At 36.8% G+C, this 21916-nt stretch overlaps 1 pseudogene; it reads right to left on the bottom strand.

Annotated features, from left to right (window-relative positions):
* Positions 1–8335: 8335 nt before the first annotated feature.
* On the bottom strand, positions 8336–21504 carry LOC129014530 (ATP-binding cassette sub-family B member 10, mitochondrial-like; annotated as a pseudogene).
* Positions 21505–21916: the final 412 nt, after the last annotated feature.

The raw sequence follows: 21916 nt of genomic DNA, 5'->3' as shown, positions 1-21916 counted from the left end.
ACTTTTATTATCTAATCTAGTTCTAGCCAAAGGCATAAGATAAAAACACAAATAAGAAACCACCATGGCACACGTATACCTATATAACAAACCTGCATGTTCCACGCGTGTATCCCAGAACTGAAAATCATATGTAAAAAAAGAATTATTTATATAGAAAAAGCAAATGATAATATTTTTTCAAAAACTGATAATTATAGTAAGTTCTGTGTGACATGTGCCCGATATGTGTGATATGTGTCTGATGTGATATGTGTGATATGAAAAACATTAAGGGGGTATGTGCTTTTGAGGATTCACATGCCCATAAATCTTTGTTAGAATTAAAATATCACATTAAACCTCTCTTTCTTTTAATGTCCATGATTTCTTTTATATGTTTTAGTAAGTGACACAGAGGAAAATATTGAGCAGACACCATTTCTAAATGGGTAAACTGCCCTGAACTGCCACTTTACTCTCTTTTCTACAGCAGATGTGGAAGATTAGAGTTCAGGCAAACATGTCATGTAAGTTGTGAAGATTCCCTTTTTCCACTGGGACAGCAGTAGAACTGAAGGGAAATCAGATAACAGCTACCTCAGCAGTAGAGCCTCAATGATGATACTTTTACCTCAACAGTGGAAGCTGGTAGTTTCCAAAAATAGAGCTAAAAAGTGAATCAATTTTTAAAGCACATTGAAAGTCACATGCAAAAGTCATTATTACAGAAAAGCTATAAACCAATCACAGTAAATGAGTGAATTTAGAAATTAAATTTTAATATGAAAGGTTCATGTTGTCAAAACTGACTATATTAGTCCATCTCAATGCTATAAAGGAATACCTGAGACAGGGTAATTTATAAAGAAAAGAGGAGTATTTGGCTGATGGTTTGCAGGCTGTACAAACATGGCACCAGTATCTGCTCAGCTTCGGCTGAGGCCCAGGAAGCTGACAATCATGGCTTAAGGCAAAGGGGGAGCTGGCGTATTACATGGGGTGAGAGGGAGCAAGGGAGATGCCAGGCTCTTTTAAACAACAATATCTCTTGTGAATTCATAGAGCAAGAACTCACTCATTACCAGGAGGGCAGCACAAAACCATTCATGGGGGTCCACCCTTGGGAAACAAACACCTTGTACTAGGCCCACCTCCAACAGTGGACGTTGCATTTCAACATGAGATTTGGAGGGGACAAAACATCCAAACCATATCACTAACAGAAAGTTATTGTTTAAATTTCTGTATTCAGTCCCTTGGCCTTTTTGAGAAATGCCATTCATTTCAGCCATCAAGCAAATTATTATTTGAGACATTTACACCTCTTCATCGTTTAAAAGTTTCAGAAGCATGAATTTAAAAAGTATTCATTGTAAATTTAGGCTAGTCAAATTGATGTGGCATCTAAGTAGCACGGGGATAGGATGAGGAGACAAAGTCACGAGGGGAGGTAGGAAGAAACAGAGAAAAAGAGAAATAGGAAGAGAGAAAAAGAAATGAGGAGACAGTATAAGAAAAATAAAGAAGAAAGAGGAAAAGAAAAACGGTTTAAATCAGGGGCAAATGTCATCTGATGTTTTACCATTGGGCCATAGGGTATTTGAAGTTTCGGAAAATTCCTAAGTTATTAAAAAATGTGACTTTAGTGTAGTGAGGTTATAACTTGTAAGAAAACAAGAACTGATTTCTTTTAAGAAAGCCTGCTTGGCCGGGCCCTGTGGCTCATGCCTATAATCCCAGTACTTTGGGAGGCCGAGGCGGGTGGATCACGAGGTCCGGAGATCGAGACCATCCTGGCTAACACGGTGAAACCCCATCTCTACTAAAAATACAAAAAATTAGCCGGGCGTGGTGGCGGGCACCTGTAGTCCCAGCTACTCGGGAGGCTGAGGCAGGAGAATGGCGTGAACCCTGGAGGTGGAGTTTGCAGTGAGCAGAAATCGTTCCACTGCACTCCAGCCTGGGGAACAAAGCAAGACTCCGTCTCAAAAAATAAAAAAATAAAAAAGAGAAACTTCTTAAAGATGCTGTTGTCTTTCTTATTCTTCCTTTAGCTCTTTTTCACCTCTCCACTGATACAGATTTTTATACCAAATAGCTGGCATTAGCTAAACCAATGTCTAGGAGAACTGATCCTCACGAAAGTCATAATTTATTATTTTTTTAATTCATAGTATTTACTTGTAAAAGAAATATATTTCTATTTAAGAGAAAGTAGAAAACAAAGGAGAACAGAAACAACTTTTTCTTTTTTTTTTTTTTTTTTTTTCAGACAGAGTCTCGCTCTGTCGCCCAGGCTGGAGTGCAGTGGCGCGATCTGGGCTCGCTGCAAGCTCCGCCTCCCGGGTTCACGCCATTCTCCTGCCTCAGCCTCCGGAGTAGCTGGGACTAGAGGTGCCCGACCCCATGCCCAGCTAATTTTCTTGTATTTTTAGTAGAGATGGGGTTTCACCTTGTTAGCCAGGATGGTCTCGATCTCCTGACCTCGTGATCCGCCCGCCTCAGCCTCCCAAAGTGCTGGGATTACAGGCTTAAGCCACCGCGCCCGGCTGAAAAAACTGTTTAAAATTTGTTTGGGGATCTCCCATATTTGCCAAAGTAATCCCACAAAAACAATTAACATTTGACTTTGAAAATTAAGACAAAAAATACAATGATGAATATTTTCTTGTAAAAGCAAAGACAGTAAAAATATTCAGATTTAAAATAAGCCTGAGAAAAAGCATGATTTCCTTGAGCTTACCTAAGTAAACCTTAATTTACGTGTGAATGTATCAATAACTAGCAAAAGTAAAAGTCATTATGAAATCCTCCAAATCTTTCAAAGTAAAGTACTATCTTACATTCAAGCATTGAGTTTGCCCATAACATTACTTAAGCTCAACCTTTTCCTCAATCTTCAAAACTCTGGCATGTAACTACACACAAATTTCAACAGGGGACAGAATCTCCTTTTATCATTAATTCTACCAAACATCAACTTCATAAGAATTAGAATCCAGTGTAATAAGAATGAACTAAATATAATCATTGATAGAAATTTATAGGTGTTCAGACATAACCTTTAGACATATTTGTCAGTGTACATGTAAACAATACTCAATAACTTCTTTAATAGACTTCCCCAGAGAAATAGAACCAATTGGATGTAGGTATATAACTCAGTTATATATTTCGTCAGCTTCCTTTTTATGTAATAGAAACTAACTACATCTAATGATGAATTTTTTTCATTCATTAATCTTTAAAAGGGGAGAGAGAAATCCAGGCTGGGTTTGTGCCATTTTTGTTCCCTCACAGTTATCTCCTTGCTGCATGATTTTTCCTCTCAGATATTAACCAGAAGGAGTGGTTAGCCTGACTATAGCTCTAGATGAGCAACACAGGCTCTGGATAATGAGGATGCATGGGCTTTAATCAGTCCCAGCAGAAGGTCTTGGCTTAGACAACTACATAGCTGATGGTGTCCCTATAGGGAAAAAAAACATATATATATATGATTTTGTAGTAGCAGGACAGATTCAGTTTCAGACATTTGTTCAACAAATGTTGGTGTTCAACATACATTAGTGTTTTGCACTAGGTACTATGTACTAAAAGTATAGTAAGGAATAAAAATATGTAGGGGAATAAACAAAAACAAAACAAAGAAACAGATAAAATTCCTATTACCCTTTAGGAAAAGCAACATAAAATAAAGTAACAGAATCTAGAAATAGAGAATAACAAGATAGAAGCCTTGTATATACCACCATTATCAACCTGTCAAAATAAGCATTGTCAGTAATGAGACAAACTGAAATCATGTACCAGCTGATAGGATGCAATGAAAAAAACACAGCATCAGTTCTGTGATATTCTTTCCAAAATGCATTGCCTGACTCTAGTCACAAGGAAACCTCAGAAAACCTAAAGGGAGCCATTCAAAAAAGAAGCAAGGGAAAAGGAAAAAGTAAGGGAAAGGGGAAAGGAGAAGGAAGGGGAGGGGGAAGGGAAGGGGAGAGGGAAGAGAAAAAAGAAGGGGAAAGCGAAGGAGAAAGGAAAGGAGAAAAGGAAGGAGAGGCAAAGCAAAGGAAAAAAAGAAAGAAAATATGGGCCAGAAATCTTGCTCAAGTTAGGTTTAAAGATCTATTCTTGATACAAGGACATTAAAAAGACATGACAATGAAAGGCAATGCATGATGCGGAACTTGATCCTTTTGCAATGAAACATTATTGGGACTATTGGTGAAATTTTCTTTTTTTTTTTGAGACAGAGTCTCCCTCTGTCCCCCAGGCGGTAGTGCAGTGGGGCGATCTGGGCTCACTGCAAGCTCCGCCTCCTGGGTTCATGCCATTTTCCTGCCTCAGCCTCCCGAGTAGCTGGGACTACAGGCACCCACCACTACACCCGGCTAATTTTTTTTTTTTTTTTTTTGTATTTTTAGTAGAGACGGTGTTTCACCGTGTTAGCCAGGATGGTCTTGATTGCCTGACCTCGTGATCCATCCCCCTCGGCCTCCCAAAGTGCTGGGATTACAGGTGTGAGCCACCGTGCCTGGCTGACTATTGGTGAAATTTTAATGGGGGCTTGAAAATCAGATGTAGCAATATATTAATATCAATTTTCTGGTTTTGTTAGTTGTACTGTGCATGTATTGTGTGTTTGTGGGGGGGGCACACACATATTACTGTAATCGATTTGTAATATATAGAATTATATATATGTATATACATAGACACAATTGTGTTTGTAGAAAATATATATGAAAACAGGGTTTTTCAACTTTGGCACTATCGCTTTTGACATTTGGGCCATATAACTCTTTGTTGTGGGCATTTCCTGTGAGTTGTAGGATGTTGAGCGACTTGGTTTGCCTTTAATAACTAAACGACAGTAGCATCTTCCTCACACCTTTCCCCAGGCGAACAACTAAAAATATCTTGAGATATTATCAGATGTTTCCTGGAGGGCAAATCTCCTCCTGGTTGAGAATCACTCTACTAAAGTATTTGGAGATGACAGAGCATCAGGTTCGTTTCTATATATTATTAAAGTATCTTTCAAAGTTGAAGGTAAAATTAAGACATTTTCAGAAAAATTAAATGGGCTAATTTGTCACCAGCAAATCTGTACTACAAAACATGCTATCAGAGTTTTTGGCCTGAAGGGAAATAACATCAAATCTAAACTTCAAATTAGAGGAAATGAAAAGCATAGAAATTATAAGTATGTAAGTAACAAGAAATGCTTTTTTTAATCTGTCAATTTCATTGAAGGAAACTGACTATTTAAATTGAAAAAGATATCATTTTATTGTGGGGTTTATGATGTGCATAAAAAAACTTACACTAAAAAAATCACAAAAGACAGAGGAATAAAGGAAATGTTACTGTCATCAGTTTTTGTTGTTGTTGTTGTTTTGGGTTTTTTAAATAGACTTTATTTTTAGGGCAGCTGTAAGTTCACAGCAAAATTGAAAGAAAGATACAAAGATTTCTCATACATCATCGTGTCCACACAGGCACAGCCTGACCCCTTGCTGTCATTCTCCTCTGGAGTGGCACATAACTTACCGCTGATGAACCTGCATTGGCACATCCTTATCACCAAGGTCCATAGTTTATATTAGGGTCCACGCTTGCTGTCATACATTCTATGAGTTTGGGCAGATTCATATACCATTATAGTATCATGCAGAATAGTTTTCTGCCCTAAAAGTGCAAATGAATAGGATAGGTGGAGCACAGATCACTTTTTATGAAAATGTTGCCTTGTTTTGATTTGACAAAGTGGACAACACTATCAATCACTGGAGAGAATGTAAAAATAGAAAAAGGATGTCATCAGTTTTTTACATTATATATGAAGTTGTAAAAAATTACCTCTAAGTAAAATTTAGATTAAGTATAAATTGATGATTATTGTAATACAAATAACTCAATACAAAAGCATTGCAACTAACTCATCTATGCAATTTAAAATGAATACTTAAAATACAATTAAACAAAAATATGAGAAGAGAAGAAAGAGATTGTACAGTTTTTAAAAGTGGCAACACGTTTCATTTAACATATTTATGAACTAAATTATCCAATTACAAGGTAGAGATTGTCATATTAGACAAAAGAACAAGACCCAACTAATGTTGTCTACCAGAGACATATATTAAACATAAAGACACACATAGGTGAAAAGTAAACCTATAAGAAAAGATAAACCATATACACAGCAAGCATTAGGAAGCTTGTGTGGCTATATTAGCAAAATGCAATGTAGACTGGAAAAGAGGGTGCATTATAAGAGAAAATGGGGGCATTTCATAATCACGAAATAACCAATTCATCAGAGGACAATAATATCAGGAATTGTCCTCTGATGAATTGGTTATTTCATAATTATGAAATGCCCCCATTTCAGAATTATGAAAGGGACAGCAACTTAATAATAAAGCCTCATAATTCATGAAGGAAAAAGCAGAATTGAAGGGAGAAATGGATAAATGACAGTAATAATTAAAGATTTTAACATCCCTTTGCTCATCACTGATAGAACAGTAAGACAAACCATTCGTATGGCTATAGAACATTTCAACTTCATTATAAATCACCTTGAGCTTATTGACATTTATAAAAACTACACTTAAAATGCTGAATATACATTGTTTTCTCGTGTATTGAAAGCATCACCAACATAGGCCAAATGCTGAATCAAAGAGTAAGTTTAAATGAATTTAAGTTTTAGATTTTATAGAATATATTCTCTGATCACAATAAAATTTAATTTGAAATTGATGACATAAGAGTTACCTAGGAAACCCCCAAATAGTTGTAAATAACATGAAACACTATTTAACTAACTCATAGTTCATAAAAGAAATCAAAAGATAATTTAGAAAAAATATAAGGAAAACAGTATATTGAATAAACATCTGCACCTAGATGTTTATTGCAGCACTATTCACAGTAGCCAAGATATGGAATCAACCTAAGGATCCAACAACAGATGAATGGTTAAAGAAAATGTGGTATATAGGCCGGGCACGGTGGCTCACACCTGCAATCCCAGCACTTTGGAAGGCCGAGATGGGCAGATCACTGGAGGTCAGGGGTTCAAGACTAGCCTGGCCAACATGGTGAAACCCCATCTCTACTACAAATATAAAAATTAGCTGGGCATGGTGGCACCTCCCCAGCTACTCGGGAGGCTGAGGTGGAAGAATCACTTGAATCCGGGAGGGAGAGGTTACAGTGAGCCAAGATCACACCATTGCACTCCAGAGCAAGACTCCATCTCAAGGAGGGGAGGGGAGGGGAGGAGAGGGAAAAAGGAGGAGAGGGAAATAGTACACAATGAAGTACTATTTGGCCATAAAAGACAAGGAAATCCTGTCCTTCACAGCAACATGCATAGAAATGGAGGGTATTATGTGAGTGAAAGTTAAACATCACAGCTTCTCACTCATATGTGGAAGCTAAAATATTTTGATCTTATAGAAGTTAAAACAGAGGATGCTAGAGGCTGGAAAGTATAAGAGGAAGAGAGGGATAGGAAGAGATTTGTTAAAAGATTCAAAATTAAAGCTAGATAGGAGGAATAAGTTCTAATGCTCCAGACCACTATGGTATGACAATAGTTAACAATAATATATTATATAGTTTCAAACAGTTAGCAAAGGATATTGAGTGTTCCCAAAACAAAGAAATGGTAAATGTTTGCAATGATGGATATGTTAATTACCATCACCTCGTCAGGGTAATTCAATATATACACTATGTGTATTGAAACATCACTATGTACCCATAAATATGCACAATTATTATGTGCCAATTAAAAAAATAAAATAAAACAAAATGTTGATAATAACAGCTACATATTTGTGGTGTAGAGTTAAATTGAGAGGGTAATTTATTACTTTAAATTCTTGTATTGGAAAAATACATAGGTTTAAAAGTCAATGAAAAAATAAACAAAACATGATTTGAAAAAAATAAAATAACAGAGGTAATGAAAGAAATAAATGAAATTGAAAGTAAATAGTAAATTCACAAAGTGAAAATTCCTTTGGAAAGATCAATAAAGTTGTTACATACTAGTAAGACTAAGAAAAAAGGACTGATAAAAGAAGAAATATCATTACAGAACCTCTATATTTAAATGATAATAACTATTATGGACAATTCCATACTCACGAATTTGGCAGCTGAAAGTTCTTTAAAGAGACAAATTACCAAAGGTTATTTAAGAACAAATTCATAATGTGAATATTTCTGTATCTATATGTATCTATATATTCTAGGTTTTCTAATTTCTGGCGTTTATGTTTGCTCATAGTAGCCTCTAATGATCCTTACAATTTCAACAAAGAAATTAAGAAGAAATTGAAAAATTTATTGAAGCAAATGAAAATGGCAACACAACATACCAAAACCTATGGGATACAGCAAAAAGCAGTAGTAAGAGGGAAATTTATACCTATAATTTCCAAGATCAAAAAAGTAAAAAACCTCAAATAAACAACCTGATGATACATCTTTTTTTAAAGTTCACTATAAATTTTAATCTATGATATAAAGTATTACCTAAAGATATAATTGAACATCATGCATCAGAAAATAAAACATAACAATGAAATGCAATTTTGTAAATACCTCCATGGCACAAGGATTATTTTCCTCAGATTCAACCTTGTAATTGTGTTTTGTTTGCTTTCTGAAAATCACACTTTATAAAGAACACAAGTAGAGCTTGTTAAAATGATTGTCACAGATGTACTGTTTACTAATTCAGAAAACACTACGTTCATTCATTCAATTTTATTCATTAATTATGAAGAATAAAATATAATATACCATGCTTGTCATGAAATAGCGGTTTCTTCTTCCAGTCTAATCAGGGAACTAATAAATGCTTAGTTCATGGCAAAACTTCCATTTGATTTACATTGACTTAATTACTTCTTAGGGTCTAGCCTCATCAATGGAGAAAAAGCAATTTTTCCTGAGGCAACAGCACATTAACAGCACTGAATACAAAATATGGCAAATTCAATGGTTATCAGCACTGCTTTAGGAATTTTGAGACTGTAAATAAAACTATAACCGTAAATAAAAGAAAAGGGCTTATTAATATCTTTTCAGAAGAGTGATACATTTTTCTTGTTATTCTGTTGAATAGCAAGGACTTCCAAACTTAAATGTCTTAAGGCTGAAAATTAGTTATATTCCTCAGATTTTAGCCTTATTAATGAAATTCCAAAAGTATCATAAGATTCAATTTGTTTTGAAATTATAAATTTGTAACAGATTTTTTTTCAAAATACATGCCTTCAAACAACTTATATGCAAAAATCATTCATTCTCAATAATACCTAGCAGTTCACCCCTTGCTTCCCAGAAGTACTCATACACACATGTGAATTTAATAGGTTTTCCTGTTCAAAAAATAAGCTTCTGCCCTTTTAAAAACTTATCAGGTTTTCTTGTGCCAGAATGTTGAAAATTGCACATATTCAAACATAGTTCCCATAGGAACACGTAGTCTTCAACTCTTACACCTTTGAAGACACAGGAGACGGGCAATATAAATGTTCTCTTCTTTCCAGCTGATGTTAGTTAGGTTTGCTTCATGAGATTATCGGAATAAAGGGTTAAATTTTCATTTTCCATTACTCTATCTAGTAAAATTAGACTTAAAGTAGGTAGACTATTACCAGAAGAATTACACAGTGACTGGTAAACTGGCCTAAAATAATCAGGCTTTTTATTTATACTTCCATTTTTTAAGTTGTCATTTGACAATAGCTTCCATCTTTAACAGCAGGCAAAAGAAAATGAGATGCCATGCTATATTAATTAAAATATTCCACAATAAAACAAAATACAAAACCTGAAAATAACTTCAGTGCTATAAACATTTAAAAAGTTACAATTATTAAAACTCTGAATAAAAAGATCTTGAGAACAGGTACATTTCAAAGCAATATTTTACACACTTTGGAAAAAATAGGTATTTTTCAAATAACTTGATATATGGTTTACATATTTCATACAGTCTCTGAAGTTTTTTTTTTCTGCAACACTGTTTTGCATTAAAGTCTCTCATGTTGTCTACCAGATGGGTTCCTGTCTCACTGTCCCAATCTTGGATCTCAGCCACACTGGGTTTAGCTGACGGATGTCATGGCCATCAAGACTGATAGTTCCAGAAGCAGGGTCCTACAACCTCAGCAGGAGCGAAAGCACTGTTGATTTGCCAGAACCACTTGGGCCACCGCCAGAACCAGTGCGGTGATAGATCCTGACGGAATGGAAAGGCTGAAATCCTGAAATATGGGCGCCTCTGGGCGAGCGGGATCGCCAAAATGCACGTTCTTAAACTTCAAAGCACCCTGGAAGGTTTTCTCATTTAAGATAACCCTCCCCCCTCGTTAAAAGGCAGGTTGAGCTCTCTCTCCAGGAGCTCCCAGAGGCGCCCCCCGGCACCCAGTCCTTTCATCAACTCCAAGTAGAAAGATCTCAGAACTCCAATGCTTATTCCAACCCAGAAAGCATACATTAGGAAGGAAAAGAGTTCACCCATGGTCATGTGGGCACTGCCCATCAGCAGCCTCCCTTTCTACAGGACAGAAAGCACAATCAGGTTTCCGGCAGCCTAGTTGCTCCAAAGAAGCCAGCCCGAGCGAATGCCTCTTTCTTTGTTAACTGCATCACATGGTCCACTTTGCTGGCGTATTTCTCTATTTCAGTCATTTCTTTTCCAAAACATCCAACAGTTCTTACATTTCCAATACATTCCTCAGCTAGCTGAGTGGCTTGTGCCCGGGAATCCTGGGTGACTTTGTTCAGTTTCAGCAGATATCGTTCATAAATTACATCAATGATTGACACCGGAGGCACCACGCTCAAAACAAAGGTGGCCAGATTAGGTGAGACAAAAAACATCCATACTGATGCCTACAGAAGCCCGGCCCCGGCCCTGGCCCTGAGCCCATCTGAGAGGTTTTCAGTCACTGAGCGCCCCAGGAGTGCAGTCTGATGAGAGGCGGTTAATCAATTCTCCTGTGCGAGTCTTGTCAAAGAAAGCAACCTCCTGCCCCAGAATGGAGGCGAATAATGAAGTTCTCAGCCTCTTCACAACGCGCTGACCTGAAGTTTGCATGAGGGAGACACGAATGGCATTGGCGGCAGCACCACACAGAAACACGCCACTGAGGCCAAGGCAGAGGCGGGTCAGGTTGTCGCTGTAGTCTACACAGTGGGGTTGGTATAGATGACATCCATGATCTTCCCCAGGAAGAAAGGGGCAGACATGGAGATAACAGTGGACATCGCGAGAAATCCAACCGCAGCTGCCAGCCTCGGGCGCTCAGGGTACGCCAGCCCCAGGAGCTTCCGGGCTCCGAGAGTCCAGGCGCCGCAGGTCGTAGCCGCCCATCCTTCCCGGAGGCGCCGCCAGCCTGCGCCGCCAGGCCTCATCCCCGCCCAGGCAGTGTCGGTGGGAGCGTCCAGGAACCCGGTGCGTGGGAGCCGAGGAGCGCCCGGCCAGGCAAGAGCCCCGCACCTGCAGCAGCCAGGCGCCCGAGCCCACAGCCCCAGGAGCCGCGCGAGGCCCGCGCCGCCCCCTGAGCCGCCCAGACCCCCGCCCCGGCAGCTTCCCTCCAGCGGCGCGCGGCTTCTCCAGCACCGCGCGGCTCCAATGCCCCAGAGCAGCTCCGTCCCCGCGCCCCATGGCGGCGCCAGCCTCAGGGCAGTGAACGGCGAGATGAACGCGGGGCGAGATGAACGCGGGGCGCGGCTGGCCGGGCCGCACGCAGGCTACCGGCAGGAGCCGCCCTGGCTCTGCTGGGCCTGAGGCGCCGATACATCTTAAAGAACTAGAAAAGCAAGAGTAAACCAGACCCAAAATAAGTATAGAAGAAAGGAAAGAATAAAGATAAGTGCAGAAATTAATGAAATTGAAATGAAAAAATACAAAATATGAATAAAATGAAAAGTTTTTTTTTTTAAAAAGATAAACCAAACCACTAACCTGTAGCCACACTAAAAAACAAAACAAAAAAAAAAAACAAAAAAACTAAATAAAATCAGAGATGAAAATGGGGACAACATTATCATTGATACTGTAGAAATTCTAAGGATCATTAGAGGCTAGTATGAGCAACTACAGACCAATAAATTAGAAAATCTAGAATAAATGGATACTTTCCTAGACACATACAACCTAGCAAGAATGAACCATGAAGAAATCCAAAACCTGAAATGACCAATAAGTAGTGAGATGGAAACAAAATTTTCCCAGGAAAGGCCGGGCGCGGTGGCTCACGCCTGTAATCCCAGCACTTTGGGAGGGCCAGGCGGGCAGATCACGAGGTCCGGAGATGGAGACCATCCTGACTAACATGGTCAAACCCTGTATCTACTAAAAAATACAAAACAAAACAAAACAAAAAAATTAGCCGGGCGTGGTGGCGGGCGCCTCTAGTCCCAGCTACTCAGGAGGCTGAGGCAGGAGAATGGCGTGAACCCGGGAGGCGGAGCTTGCAGTGAGCTGAGATCGCGCCACTGCACTCCAGCCTGGGCGACAGAGCGAGATTCCCTCTCAAAAAAAAAATAAATAAATAAAATAAAGTTTCCCGGGAAAGAAAAGCCCAAGACCCGACGGCTTTACTCCTGAATTTTACCAAATATTTTTAAAAGAACTAATACCAATCCTACTCAAATTACTGTGAAAAATAGAGGAGGAGGGACTATTTCCAAACTCATTCTACAAGGACAGTATTACTCTGATACCAAAACCAAAGACACATAAATAAAAAACAACAGGCCAATATCCCTGGTGAACATTGATGCAAAAATGTTCGGCAACATGCTAGCAAACTGCATTCGACAACACATTAAAAAGATCATTCATCATGTCCAAGTGGGATTTATCCCAGGGATGCAAGGATGGTTAAACATATGCAAATCATTATCATCATCTCACATCAAATCACATCATATCAATAGAATGAAGGACAAAAACTGTATGATAATTTCAATTGATGCTAAAAAAGCATTTGATAAAATTCCACACCCCTACATGATCCAAGCCTTGAAAAAACTGTATGGAAGAAACACGCCTCAACATAATGAAAGCATATAGAACAGACACTCAGTTTCATACTAAATGGGGGGAAACTGAAAGCTTTTCCTCTAAGACCTGGAACAAGAAAAGGATGCCCACTTTCATCACTGCTATTCAACATAGTACTAAAAGTCCTAAGCAAGTCCTAGTTAGAGCAATCAGTCAAAAGAAAGAAATAAGGGGACACGCAAATTGGAAATAAAGTAATCAAATTACCATCGTTTGAAAAATTAGTAAAGACATTACCAAAAACAATAAGCCTCCATAACTTATAAACACAGATGCAAAATTTAAAAATACATATTAGCAAATCAATTCTAGTAATATATAAGAAATATATAATGATTAACTGTGGTTTGCTGTGATAATAAAAAGTTATTTTAACATCCAAAAATTAAGCAATGTATTTGAATTGATTAATAGCATTAAAAAGACAGTTCCATATAGTGATCTGAATAGATGTACAAAATTCTACTGACAAAATTATATAAGTAGTCTTGATAAAACGTCAGAGTAGACCAAGAATAGAGGCAAACCTTTTCTTATATTGGAGAGGAGCATCTACATAATCATACATCAAATGTCATACTTAATGACTATATATTGAATGTGTTCTTCCTAACAGTGGGAACAAGGCAAGTATGTATGCCCCTGTAACTTTTATTTAACGTTGTACTGAGGTTTGAGCCAGTAATAAAAAAGCAACAAAAAAGAATGAAATACAAAATTTGGAAGAAAAAAAAACAGCCATAGAAATCTTTATGCACAGACAACACAATCACTTATGTATAAAATCATAAGAAATTTATAAAACAAGACATAAGACCAATGTGAAAATAAATTATATTTCTTTTAAAATTGTACTTGCTAACATTAAAACATAATAAAATGTATACAATAATACCATCCTGAAAACTACTAAGCATTTCTGAGAAAAATTATATATGACCTAAACCCATGTTCATAAATTAGAAGACTCAATCATGTTAAGATGCCAATTTTCAATTTGGTTATTAGATTAAATTTCAATCAAAATCCCATCTGCTGTTTGGAAAAAACTGATAGGTTGTTTTTAAAAATGTATATAGAAATGCATAAGACTTATAATAGAAAGATAAAAACCATAATGAAGCATGAATTGGGAGAAATTATTATTCCTGGTTGAATACTTGTCAAAAGCTATCCTGAACAAGACAAAGCAACATTGGTGTAAGGGAAAATGAATACACTAGTAGAGAAGAATAGAAATGTACAAATACATATTTGATCATTCAATTTAAACAAAGGCACCAAGGCAATTCAAATTGGAAAGAAAAATCTTTCTAACAAATGATGGAACCACTTCCTAAGTCAAAAAAAAAAAACCTTAAGCCCTACATCATAATGCATAAATTAATTTCAGGTATATAATAGATTTAGGTGTATAGTCTAAAGCTATAAAGATTCTGATATAAAGCATAGGAGAAAATCTGCCCCATCTTCAAGAAAAAAATATTTCTTAGGACATAGAGAACAAAAATTTATATTCACAAGGTGTCTTTACAAATGAAAAAGAAATAATCATAAACATTAAGAAAATAAAAGAGCAAGCTACAGACTAGAATAAGATATTCAAAAATATATACCTGAAAAAGAGCTTGACTACTAAAGAAATCCTACACATCAATAAGAAAAAGATATCCTAATGTCTAACTTGAACAGATGCTTCAAAAAAAGATATACAAATGGCCAAGATGCACATGAAAATACACCTAACATCTTTAATTGTGTGTAAATACAAATTGAAACCACAAAGAGTTACTAATTGTGGAATGCAAAAAAATGACAACACTAAATGATGAACATATGGTGAACAACTCAACCTCTCATAATTTGCTGATGGAAGACTACAATAAAATACACACTTTTGAAAACTAATCCAGTTTCTTACAAAGTTAAACATAAAAATATTTCATATTTATCAATTTCACTCCTAGGCCTTTACACAAGATCAATTGAATGACCACAAAAAGACTTTTTACATACCTGTTTATAGCAGTATTACTGAAGATAGTAGAAACTTTGAAAAAAATCAAATATTCATCCAAAAAAATCCAGATTTTAAAAAAATGTGTATATCTACACAATGGAATACTACTTAGCAATGAAAACAATGAACAATGGAACTTAACAATGAAAATAATGAGATACCAATACACACAACATGAAAGGACCTCAAGAATATATATTAAACAATAATAGTGAGACACAAAATATACAAAGTCCAAGAACAGACAAAAGTAATACATGGATATAGACTTCAGAAATCACGTTGCCTATTGGAGCTGGGAAATGACTGAAAGTGGACAAAGGGAACTTTCTAGCAAGTAGAAATATTGCATATCCTGATTTAGGTTTTGGCTACATGAATTTATATATATTTGTCATTGAATTATATATCTAAAATCTATGCCTTTATATACAATTTCCCTCAATACATAATACATAAAAAAACTAAAATTGAAAACTCAGTACTAGACTGAATGACCAAGAAAATCATAATGTTTAAGGTATAGGTCATGCCGGCATCAGAGATCTAGAAGTAGCGGAATTGACGTCATCAGAGTTAAGGCATTTTGAAATGCCATGAAACTTGACAACTCTATCATGAAAAACCAGCCTGCTTTCTATTTCTTATGTCCTGGCAGTAACTTGTTTGGTTGCATTAATCAAGGATTTGATTCTACATGTTAATTTCATATTATTAGAGAATATTGCCAATTTTGCTTCTCATTCACATTTCCATTTAGAACTTCACTATTTTTTCACAGTAGGAAAGTACAATGCTTCGTATAAAATAGGCATTAGGACTAATTTTCCATAACTGTAATGGCAGGAAAAGATGACTCATTTTATATGCATGTTTGAATGTAGATTGCCATGGTTGTAATAGCTAGTGGGAAAGTACACATTTTACAGATATTTTAAGGTAGATTAAACAAAATTTCATTGCTTAGATATGACTATTCTCTTAAGAGCTGAAAAGCCAATGAAATTTGAAGTTGTACCTGTTCTATAATTTCATTCCATGGTTACTAGGAGCTAGTTAGAAAAGCATGTTAAAACTCACCGGTATAGAAGATAAAGTCTGTCAACATCTACTAGCTATTGTCTTTATCAAATTTCACCGTGGCATTTTCCAAAATTTAGACTATAAAGTTTGAAAACAGGATTAAAAAATTTAAATAAGGCTGGGCGCGGTGGCTCACGCTTGTAATCCCAGCACTTTGGGAGGCCAAGGCGGGCGGATCACGAGGTCAAGAGAGCGAGACCATCCTGGCTAACATGGTGAAACCCCGTCTCTACTAAAAATACAAAAAAATTAGGCGTGGTGGCGGGCGCCTATAGTCCCAGGTACTTGGGAGAATGACGTGAACCCCGGAGGCAGAGCTGGCAGGGAGCCGAGATCGCGCCACTGCACTCTAGCCTGGGTGACAGAGTGAGACTTCTCAAAAAAAAAAAAAAAAAAAAAAAAAAAATCAAATGAGTATCTTTTAAAAATAGTAACAGAGATGCTTCAATTTAATTACCATCAATTTGTATATGCAATGAGATTGCTATTTAATACATTTATTCACATTTCCAGGCAACATAAAATAGTTAACATCTTAGGGAATAGAAAAAAAATCAAATGTGACTTGAAAGTGCCAAATTCTCATTTTAACCATCATAAGTCTAGAAACTAAACTCCTATTTTTTAAACAAATGTTGAAAACATGTCTATTAACAGTATAAATTTGAGGGTTAGATTTCACATATATGTTTTAAAAGTGAAAATAAGCAATTGAAATATTTCAGTTGTTTTTTAAAAATGAATTTAATTTCTAGTGTGATTGGATGAGGGAGTACTTGCTTATTTTTGCCTTTCTTGGTTGAAATGTTCAGTATCTTTTAAAAATCAAAACAATGGAACTCATGGAAATAGAGAATGGAAGGATAGTTACCAGAGGACAGGAAGGGTGGTTTAGGGAGGGGAAAGAGGAGAGGAAGTGGGAATGGTTAACGGGTACAAAAAAAATAAAAATTAGAAAGAAAGAATAAGACAGACCAGGCGCGGTGGCTCACACTTGTAATCCCAGCACTTTTGGGAGGCTGAGGCGGGCGGAACACAAGGTCAGGAGATGGCGACCATCCTGGCTAACACGATGAAACATTGTCTGTACTAAATACACACAAAAAAAATTAGCCTGGGACCTGTAGTCCCAGCTACTGGGGAGGCTGAGGCAGGAGAATGGCGTGAACCCAGGAAGCAGAGCTGGCAGTGAGCCGAGATCGCGCCACTGCACTCTAGCCTGGACGACAGAGTGAGACTCCTTCTCAAAAAAAAAAAAAAAAAAAAAAAAAAAAAAAAAAAAAATTCAAAGGAGGATCTTTTAAAAATAGTAACAGAGATGCTTCAATTTAATTACCATCAATTGATATATGCAATGAGATTGCTATTTAATACATTTATTCACATTTCCAGGTAAAATAAAATAGTTAACATCTTAGAGAATAGAAAAAAATCAAGTGTGACTTGAAAGTGCCGAATTCTCATTTTAACCACCATATGTTAAGTCTAGAAACTTAACTTATATTTTTAAACAAATGTTGAAAACATGTCTATTAACAGTATAAATTTGCGGGTTAGATTTCACGTATATATTTTAAAAGTGAAAATAAGCAATAAAAATATTTCAGTTGTTTTTTAAAAATGAATTTAATTTCTAGTGTGATTGGATGAGGGAGTACTTGCTTATTTTTGCCTTTCTTGGTTGAAATGTTCAGTATCTTTTAAAAATCAAAACAATGGAACTCATGGAAATAGAGAATGGAAGGATAGTTACCAGAGGACAGGAAGGGTAGTCTGGGGAGGGGGAAGAGGAGAGGAAATGGAAATGGTTAATGGGCACACAAAAAAAAAAAAAACAACACAACTAGAAAGAATGAATAAGACAGGCCCAGTGCCGCGGCTCACGCCTGTAATCCCAGCACTTTGGGAGGCTGAGGCAGGCGGATCACAAGGTCAGGAGATTGAGACCATCCTGGCTAACAGGGTGAAACTCCGTCTCTACTAAAAATACAAAAATAAATTAGCTGGGTGTGGTGGTGGGCCCCTGTAGTCCTAGCTACTTGGGAGGCTGAGGCAGGAGAATGGCGTGAACCCTGGAGGCGGAGCTTGCAATGAGCCGAGATCACGCCACTGCACTCCAGCCTGGGCGAAAGAGTGAGACTCCGTCTCGGAAAAAAAAAAAAAAAAGAATAAGACCTATTATAGTATTTGATAGCTCAGCAGGGGGACTAGAGCCAATCGTTCAATTGTATATTTTAAAATAACTAAGAGTTTAATTGGATTGTTTGTAACACAAATGATAAATGCTTGAGGGGATGTAGACCCAATTTCCCATGATGTGATTATTACCTATTGCATGCTTGTGCCAAAATATCTCATATACCCCATAAATATATATACCTATCATGCACCCACAGAAACTAAAAATAGAAAAGAAAGAAATTTTCAATATCTTTATTTGTTCTGAAAAAGCTAAAATGTATTGTTGTGATTGCAGAACTCTCCATACTATAAGTATTTATAGAATAATTGGTTATAGCACCTCTTTTTTTCCTGCTTGCTCATAGAACGTTGCTACCAATTCCAAGCTCAAACCATGAAGGGCTTGGAAAGCCATGGAGTAAGTGCATGAATAAACCTTCTAGGCCGGACGCGGTGGTTCACACCTGCAATCCCAGCACCTTGGGAGGCCGAGGCAGCTGGATCACAAAGTCAGGAGATGGAGACAATCCTGGCTAACACAGGGAAACCCAGTCTCTACTAAAAATACAAAAATTAGCTGGGGGTGGTGGCGGGCGCCTGTAGTCCCAGCTACTCGGGAGGCTGAGGCAGGAGAATCGCTTGAACCCAGGAGGCGGAGCTTGCAGTGAGCCGAGATAGCGCCATTGCAGTCCAGCCTGGGCAACAGAGTGAGACTCTGTCTCAAAAAATAATAAATAAATAAATAAATAAGCCTTCTAACAGCAGAAATTTCAGGAAAAAAATAACCATAGTGAACTTGGAAGACTTAAGGAAAGCTATTTATGTTACTCTGAGGAATACAAATCAATAAAAGCCGATGGCTGAAAGGTTCTCATTGGCTGGAACATACTGGTAGCACAGTAATTTCAAAACCCAATGTAGGGTTTGCCAACCACACCACATTTTCTGATTGTATCCAATAAAACGTTATGACCTAGAAACGGTTATCTCTAGTGTAAATTTCTTGAATGACTTTATTTTTTATTCTAACAGGACTAAGCTGATATCAGGGCATTTTAAATAAGGTTTCAAAGAAGGGTAAAATGCTTTTAAGTTAAATATTTCAAAGTCAGCTTCATGAATGTTGATGTTGGAAAGCACACTCATCATTCAGAGGTGTGAGGAATATACAGACAATAACTTGATTACCTTTCTAGAAGTTTGTTAAATTTTCCATTTTGAGAATGCCAACCAATCATCTGTTAATTCTTTAGCCGCATCTAAACCAATGAAAGCTGTTGTAAATCTCTCCATGCTGCAATGCCAGTGTAAAGTCTTCTTGTGTCTTGGTATAAGGGCAGAGTAATCACTTTTCTAAGATGTACCTTAATTTTCCATGCTGATTTAAAAAGTTACCCTTCTCTAAATGCTGCTGATCAGTGTATCTGCCACGTCAACTATGATATTTTAAATGAAAAAAGAAATAAAATTCTTCCAGCATAGTCTCATCCACATCAAGCATTATACCCCCAGATGAGAAAGAGAAACCCCAAAAGAATAACTTGAAAAGTTAGAGACTGAGTATCAAAGTTCTTAAAGACAACTTTTAGCTTAATATCAACTTATTATTTCTATAATTTTAAAAAAATTCCATTAATTTACCAATCGTTACATTGCTCAGTCCATGAAAACACTTGTACTTACCATTCTGACCGTATACAAGGGTGAAAACTCTTAATGAAAAGTTGCATATATAGATGAATAATACTAATAAACTACCACTCTAGAATGTAAACTACACAACGGCAGAGGCTTCAGTGGTTTGGTTCAGTGCTGTTGTTCTGAAGCCTAGAATGGTGCTTGTCCTAGAGTAGGTACTCAGCAAATGTTTCATAATGAAAAGATCTGAAATGAAGCTCTCCAAGTTCTGCATTATCTCATAAAAGTATAGGTATGCCCCACATAACAATGTTTGGCTAACGACGGATCACATATACCACAGTGGGTCCCTTAAAGTTATACTGGAACTGAAAAATTCCTATTGCTTGTTGAGGTCCTAGCTGAAGTATCATTACAGCTCAAACATTATTCACATGTTTATGGTGAGGCTGATGTAAATAAACCTAAAAAGAGAAGACGAACTCCCAAGAAAATACGCAGTGATGGGTGCAACTTTTGCAGAGCTCAACAAGCTCCATAAAAAGTTTTAAAACATGGACACCAACAGCAACAGATTTTCCTTAATAGAGAGAAATGTTCATGATGCATTATTTGCTTATAAGCAAATCTATAAGGAGAGAAAAAAAAAACAATAAGTAAACCACCATGGACATATTTCTAAAAAAGTGACACCTGGGATCTCCAGGAAGTATTTGGAAAGAAGGTCCTGTTATCATGGGAGATGAAAGCTCCGTACATGTCATTGGCCCTGATGACTTTTCAATGGAATAAGATGTGGAAGTGAAAGACGGTGATATCGACGATCCTGACCGTGTGTCTGCCTAGGCTAATGTGTGTGTTTGAGTCCTAGTTTTTAACAAAATAATATAAAAATATAAACAAAAAATAATTTTTTAAAATTAGAAAAAAGCTTTAAAGTAAGAATATAAAGGACAATTAAAACAATCAATGTTGGTAAAGTAAAAATGTCACAGTGAGCTAAAGTTAATTTTTTACGTAAGAAAGAAAACGTTTTCTAAATTTAGTGTAGCCTAAGTGTACAGTGTTTATAAAGTCTACAGTGGTGTACAGTCATGTCTTCAGTCTTCAAATTCACTCACTACTTACTGACTCACCTAGAGCAACTTCCAGTCCTGAAAGCTCCGCTCATGGGAAGTTCCCTATGTGGGTGTATTTTCTCTTTACCTTTTGGATTTTATTTTTACTGTATTTTTCCATGTTTAGGTCTGTTTACATACACAAATACCTATCATCCTGCTACAATTGTTTACCGTATTCAGTACCTCTGGGGCACTGGCTGTATCTCATCTCTAAATGAGATGTGTTCAAAACGTTTTTTTCTGCCAGAAACAATATTTACCTCCATGTACTTGTCAGGTGTCAGCTCAGACCTCACCTGATTGCTCAAGCCTTGATTATAGGCCCTTTTATGTCCATTTGTAATGCCTTCCATATTCTTTATCATCATATCACATCTTGTTTGTAAATTCACTTATGAATATCCTGCAGAAGGCTCAACTCCAAAGGGGCAGTTATGTGTCTAGCTTCTATTTCCCGGACTCAATATTTCTTCAATGTATAAAAAATTACTATTCATCATCCCATGAAATTGTTAATAGTTAATAAGGATAGAGCCCCAAACACAAATAAATACCAGGAAATGCAAAAAACACAAAACAATTTTTTTCTTGTGTAGATCAATGGTGGAATCTAAAATACAACAATCACACTTTTTTCTATATATCTAGAGACATATCTAACAAATGAAGCTTGAAAAGTCACAAAGGAAAAGCACTGGCATTCGTGTGAGGTTAGACTTCTTAAAATAGACCTTTGAACAAAAAGGAAGAGGATCAAGTTCTATAAAACATAGATGA

The sequence above is a fragment of the Pongo pygmaeus genome, chromosome 16 (genome assembly GCF_028885625.2).
Source record: "Pongo pygmaeus isolate AG05252 chromosome 16, NHGRI_mPonPyg2-v2.0_pri, whole genome shotgun sequence".
NCBI classification, from domain to species: Eukaryota; Metazoa; Chordata; class Mammalia; order Primates; family Hominidae; genus Pongo; species Pongo pygmaeus.
This window is presented reverse-complemented; position numbering and strand designations above follow the sequence as displayed.